Here is a 7,168-nt window from a genome sequence, read left to right on the forward strand (position 1 = left end):
AGAATGGGAGAAAAGGTCATCAATAGACGAGCCTAACTGGGCCGGCCCACTCACAACTTTCCTTTTCTCTGCCTTTGTCAGTTTCATCTTCTTCCCCATAATCCCCACCATGTCAGAACTCTCAATAGGTAATCGAGCTTCAGAGCTAGTATTGTTGTGCAACAATGGTGGCGGAATCACCTTTGTGTGCATCAATGGCGGCTACAATTCCTGAACAATTTGCTATATTGACTTCTGCACATCCCCGCCACCCAGTTCACTAGCCGGTTTACTGCTCCATGAGAAATGGATTGGCAAATTACCAATTGCAATCGAATTCGAGTGTACCGCGGCAACTGGGGGTAGATTGCAATGACGGAATGCTTGGGTAGCCCGAACGCTACTTTTGGAGATTTTTGTTTAGAACTCAATGGCGGAAATCGATCCAAGCTCGACCAATCTTCCAAATCCACCTCTAACCATTCAGACTGATCATGATTCGAAATCATGTTAGGAAGCTTCGATTGGAGCTCTAACTCTTTCTGACTGTTGGAGCGTGCCTCAGCACGCGCCGAACTCGGGTACCTAGACGACAACCTCTGAGAGCTCTGCGGAGAAATCAAGTATGGCGGAAATGCTAGAGTAAGCCTGCGATTCCTCATGGATGATGCAACAAGCCTAGCAGAGAACTCGCAAGCAGGATCTCATCGGGATCACAAAGGCCGGATACGCTGTCGGCGTGATGATCCATCGAACCACCTACACCCGCACTAGCCCTTCTAGAATGTTCTCGCCACAGCGACCGCAAATCTCAACACGAGAGCAAGGGAACGAGAAAGTACAGTCGACGCGGCGTCGAACCCCGAGTCCAATCTCCCACAAAACCACGAAGATGACCCGCTAGTTCATCGCCGGTGATCACCGGAGTAAAAGTCGCTGGTTCTGCCCCCTCCACCTCCTCTCTTCCGTCAGCTTACCCCTCAGACTCGGACCTTCTCTTCTACTTTTGTTTGTTTCCATTCAAGAAAATATGAATACCTATATACAAAATAAACCTGAATCCAGGTGGCAACTTCGACCCTAAGGCCTTCTGCAGTGTGGTCAGAGAGTGATGCCCAAAAGAGGAGAGAGAGTGTTTGGGCATCACTCCCAACACTGCAACAAGTGGTGCTTGTTTTGATTGGGGCCAGAAAAGTTGGAAGCGGTGAATCTTCATTCACCCGGTGCCAAAACATAAACAATAATTGTTCACTGTAGCGCTGTCAGAGGAACGGGAGAAAGGGGAATTTTCCATCGCGCGAACGAAGAAGGCAACGAGAGTATTTTATTGGAACTGGGTCCCAACCGTAGCAGACGGCATCGCTCCCAAAAATTTTCCACACTACAGCTGAGTGGGCAGCGGTGCCTATTACTGTACAACGGGCCCATTTATTTTGGGGCACCGCTCCCACACTACAGACGGCCTAAGGGCAGTCCCAATAGGACGTTGACGGTAGTTTCCATCTCCCTTAACTGCAGAGATAGCTCAGCAATTTACAGATGTGGCAAATAAGTTAATGAAGAGAGAGAGTACAGAAAAGAAGAAACCGTTTCTCCTCAGGGAGCGACGTCCTCACGCGGATCCAAGCACGAAGAAACTGAGAAAATGCGTTGGGGGAGAAACGACTGGTTTCCATCGCCCGCGCCGCCATGCTCGCCTGCCGCGTCTGCTCGCTGGATTCGCGTGCGCTCACCAGCGCTGCCACGCTCGCCGGACGGAGCCGCTCGACAGCACCGCCACGCTCGCTAGCAGGAGCCGCATCCGCTCGCCGGTGCCGCCGCGCTCGCCGGAGCCGCGTCCGCTCGCCAGCCGGAGCCGCATCTGCTCGCTGGAGCCGCGTCCGCTCGCCCGCCGCTTCCGCTCGCCGGAGCCGCGTCCACTCGACAGCGCCGCCACGCTCGCCAGCCGGAGCCGCCTGAGCTGCGCACGCCGGTGCTGTCGCGCTCGCCCGCCGCGTCTGCTCGCTAGCGCCGCCACGCTCGCCTGCAATCTCAAAGCAACCATCTTTCTTGACCGGAGGGAGTGGCAAGTTGCATGGTTACTTTTATTTTCTTTTCCTAGTTTGACATGCATGTCCAAATGAATGTTCTCATACTTTTCTAAGGTCTCGTTTGGATGTAGTTGAATATATACATAGTTGGGATGGTTGGAGTGGAACTGAGAGGCTTCGTTACACTAGCTTTCCTCCGGAGCATTTTTCTTCTTTTTTTCAAAAACACGATTCCGATGCTGCGCAAGGTCATTTCAGGTAAGAGCATTCGATGGATCACTATAGCAGTGTGGAGACGACAAGTATGGTACTTAGGCCATTCTTAGTGGGGTTTTATGAAAGATCTATAGATATTAAATAAGCTGACATGAAAGGTTGTATAGATATGAAGACGGATGGTGAAAGTTTCATGAGATAAAAATTGTTTACACCAACGTGTAAAAGTCTTGAAAACTAAGATATTAAACTCTCAGTAAAACTGACCTTATAACAAAAATAGGACTGTGATATAGACCGGATATAACTGACACCATAACGGGAACTTGGTGGGCGCACTTCAAGAACGTTCGTGTACTATATACATACATGTTACGCTAATGGCGTAAAAAGTGCAGAGTGCACCGTGGCCTTCACTTGTCTACTCTCGTATACACTAGAAATCATGCGCGGCTTTGCCGCGCTCCTGCCTGTGTTGGGCCAGTCGCCCAATCTGTGATGTGTGCGCGAGTATGTGGAGACCATCAGTGCGGACGGCAGCTCATGCTCCTTCGCTGCTTGGATGATATATAAGAATATCCATCAATATTTTTTATTTTGAATGAGAAAAATATTGTGATGTAAAATGATAATAATTGAAAATAGCAAATAATTACCTATGACATTACGATGATAAGAATATGCAATTTGCAACTTTCTAAAGGTGTAGCAAGTACAGATCTTACTTTGAGTGTGTAAACAAATAAACAATGCAACTCACAGTACCTTATCCTTGTTAGAGCACCCAGCAGCCAGATATACTTTGACTCTTTGAGTCCTTTGATGTCGCTGGTGGATCAATCTGGACTTGAGGACATGAACTCAAGTTTTTGACATATAGTAGCAACAAGTAACTAAATGTAAAAATATGTGCAAGCTGATAATGTTGGCAGCTGAATATTCACTTATGTAGTTCCAGCTTAGCTGGCACACTTTTAGCAATTACAAGCTGATAAAAGTTATAAATGATTGAATTTGCACGGACATTGTACTAGCATCGATTGATCTGTTAACCATGCTTCAGAAATAATCTTGGTGAACTTTAATAGGGGTCACTCCTGATAGATCTCTTATATAGCTAAATTTGTCTTTCTTCAACTCAATCATGCCACGTGCAAGATATTGTAAAGCGAAGGATGATACGAAATGATTTATGTAAGTAGACATCAAACTTGAATATGTTCTACAGCTAAATTTATAATTATAGATCAAGTTGGCTGAGTGTACGAAGATAGCGCCAGCCGCCATGGCACGACACGACAATCATTGTCATAGTGTGCACATCGGCATGGTACACAGATGTGCAACCGGTAGCTTCATTTCCTTGTAATAGAAATGCACATAGTACCCTGTACATTTCAAAAGGGTACAATGAAATGTCTTGATGTTTAGGTCATTTAACTGATGAAATTAAGGATAATAGGAAGCATCAGTATGAAAAAAAGTGAAAGTTAAACATGTTTGAGCAGAGCTGAGAGGGAAGTGGCACAAATAGAGCTCCATTTGAACCAAGATGTCACATGTTGGTAACTATATCTAAGATGTATGTGGAAAAAATTGAACATCATAGGCATGGAACAAGGTACAGATATGGATCAGCTAACACTTACTCCAGTAGACTTATTAGTTAGTTGTACCTATGCTTGGATTCATTGCCCTTGATTTTGTATAAAAAGCAATACACCATACCATCGCAGACACACGCATCGACAGATAAATTTATGAATACAGTTGCCCAAATTGCAAAAAATACGATATTTGGCAATCAAGTTGTTGTATGCTTGAAATACTAAATTTGTGTATACAAATGATAATAATCTTGAATACTGTCTTTTTCATGGCCCTATAATGAGTAATTAGTCCACAAGTTTTTTGCCTAAATCCTACATATGTTTAGCAGCCCTACAAAATATGAGTATACTTGTTTGTCAGTAATATGACACTAAACAAATGCTCATGCACAAATGTTATTCTATTGTTTTAATTCCTGCATATTTTCTTTGATAGTTTAACAAACATCTGAAGTTAATTAAAGCCTGAAACTAAACACATCAGAAGGAAAAGACCGGGAGCTGAGTAGCTGGCTCATGTGCTTGTCAAAGTAGTAAAACATATGGATATGTAAGTGTAGAGGACAGATTAAAAAAGAGAGAAATCAGAATGAGAGAAATATGTGTTTTATACCTGAAGTTGCTTGGCATAGTGCAGTAGGTTCTTGGTGTTGTCAGTTGTCACCTTGTCACGCGATGCGCCCTTGCTAGCTGCACTTGGAGATGACTGGAGAATGGCAGCCCCTCTACGTCACATTTAAAAGCTAGTTCCTGCATTAGCATGCCGCCGTGCGTACAAATGGTGAAAATAATGTTCCAAGCGAAGAATGTCTGCTGCGGCATTTAGTCAAATACCTTTTGAGCATAGGAAGGGGACTCAATAATGATCCAAAATCAACGGTAGGAGCACGGCTCTTCTCGCTGCTGTAGCAGCCACGCGGGCTGCGCGAGCACGGCGCAGCAACTCTCTCTCGCTCTATTTCCTCTCTCTAGAGGCGGCGCGGAGGAAGCATGTGCGATCCCTGGCGTGTGGAGGCAGAGGAGGTCCAGCGTCGTTGCCCTGGTATGCGACGGTGTACTGGTTTGGTCAAACAGCCGGACGTGCGGGCGTGGCGACGGTGAGGAACCCAGCCGCGCGCAGCCCCGACGACAAGGGAGCACACGGCCCCGCTGGTTTGGGAACACGCGCGGCCGGCACGGCCATGGTACGCGATTCCCGCACCTGTGGGTCCACGCGCTCGCGTGCCCGCCTCTGTGGACCGGACTCTGTCGACCGAACCCTGCTCAGAGTCCGATCAGCGCGTCCAGTCGAGTCTGCGTGAGCCCAACGGTTCTTTGAGCCAAGGGGGCTCTGTAAAAGGCTTGAGGCCGGCTCTAGCTCACTCTCTTGCACATTTTAATTAGTGATACATCCTTATGAGTTAAAGCAAACATCTCTCACTCATCTCTTCTATTGGTTTGCCATGATTTTGGTTAGGCAAGAATTAAAAGCCAACCAAGCAAGCTCATAGTTCATGACAATTGGCTAGCTTCGAGATCTAAACGGTTTTGTTTCTGTTGTGCTCTACATGTGTTAGAAATAAAGTGTAACACCATGCTCATAAATAGTTACTCCTATGTTCTAAAGTCCATTGAAGTTAGTGACTTCAAAACTTTACTGCTAGTTGGCTTTAATATATATGATTATATGATCTATAAAATATAGAAAAGCTACATTTTTATCAACTATATTGTCCAAGATATATAAATGCCTTGTATCAGTTTCAAACATATTGGGACTTAGCACATAAAAAGTAACTTGTATCCCATGCTCGGAGCGATTGACTTGGGCCAATCTCAAAGAACCATTTTTCTTCCTGACCAGAGGAAGTAGCAAGTTACATGGTTACTTCTATATTCCTAGTTTGATATGTCTAAACGAATGCTCTCACACTTTTATATTCCATACCAATAAGCTACTAATCAAATCTCATCACAGAAATGACAGTAATCATTAATCAAACTCTTTCCAAACCAACGTGACAAGTTACGACGGTGAACAAAGCAAGCAAGTGCTGTACACAACGGCTCTGCAGCAAATACGCACAATGCGAGGGGTGTTTACGCGAATGTGCAGCACCCCTGCTAAACCTGGCGTGATATTTAACACCTCATCCCTTCCCCTCTACCTCGCATGTCCACAAACCCCTCAACAAGCGTAGCTGCGACCCAACCCGACCCTCCCAAGGCCACCACCCCTATCCTCTCCGCCTCTGCGATCCCTCGGCTCCAATCCATCCGCAAGCGCATCAAGGTGAGTCCCCCCCCCCCCCCCCGAGCTCCCACGCTCCTTCCCCCCCTAATTCAAGGCCCTTTCAAGCTCTCGGCGGGGTTTAGTTGCCATTTGTCTGAGGATTGGGTGGAGCTAGAACTGGATGCCCATGTAGCTCTAGCTCAGTGGGTCGAGGGTCACGGGTTTCGGCGCGAGGCGGTTCGGGTTCGTCCATGTAGATAGATAGATTGGTGGCGCGTGGGTTTGGGATGGGATGGGATGGGGTGTTGTTGTCTAGAGCTAGTTTCACCCAAATGCTGTGGGCACTTGGGGCTCGTGAATCTTGCGGGGCATGACATCTGATCAAAAGGTCATTAAATCAGTCAGTTTATGATATTTGTTTCGGAGCCAGCTCAACTTAGTGACATCAATAAATGCACGCCATAAAAATGTCTTAAAGCTAGTAGAATGGTATATTGTGACAACAATTGACATGTCATAACAACCAATTTGCTAATGTCATAAATCTATGACAAGGATAGTGTGTCACATTATTTTATTGAATCTTTTGAATATTGGGTCTGTTCGCTTCAACTTATCAGCCAGCTTATCAGCTAGAATCTACAATATTTTTCTCTCACAACAAAACAGCTTCAGCCGACTTTAATACCAGCCGAACAGGCTAATTGTTATCAAAGTGGCATGTGGGTCCATTTGCCAAGACGAGTCCTACTGCTACCTAGCTGAATGATAACATGTGAAAAAAATACTATGTAGAGAGGAGTTTTTTTTATTTTTTTTTTCATATGTGCTCAACGAGGTCATGAAAAAATGTGAAAAATACTAAATATGTAGAGAGGAGGATTTGAACTGTGACCACTAAGAGCAAAGTAAGTCTTACCGCTAAGCTATACACCCATGTTTAAATGTTTAACGTACATGTGCACCGAACGGCGCTTCAACCGTGGCTACCCGGAACAAAACAAATATGTCTTGTCACTGAACCATATACCCATGTTTTGATGTAGAATAATGTGCATAAATTCTTTTGTAGTATCCTAAAAAAAACTCTAAAGAAAAAAGAAAAAAAAACTCTGCAGTTT

The sequence above is a fragment of the Miscanthus floridulus genome, chromosome 19 (genome assembly GCF_019320115.1).
Source record: "Miscanthus floridulus cultivar M001 chromosome 19, ASM1932011v1, whole genome shotgun sequence".
Taxonomy (NCBI): Eukaryota; Viridiplantae; Streptophyta; class Magnoliopsida; order Poales; family Poaceae; genus Miscanthus; species Miscanthus floridulus.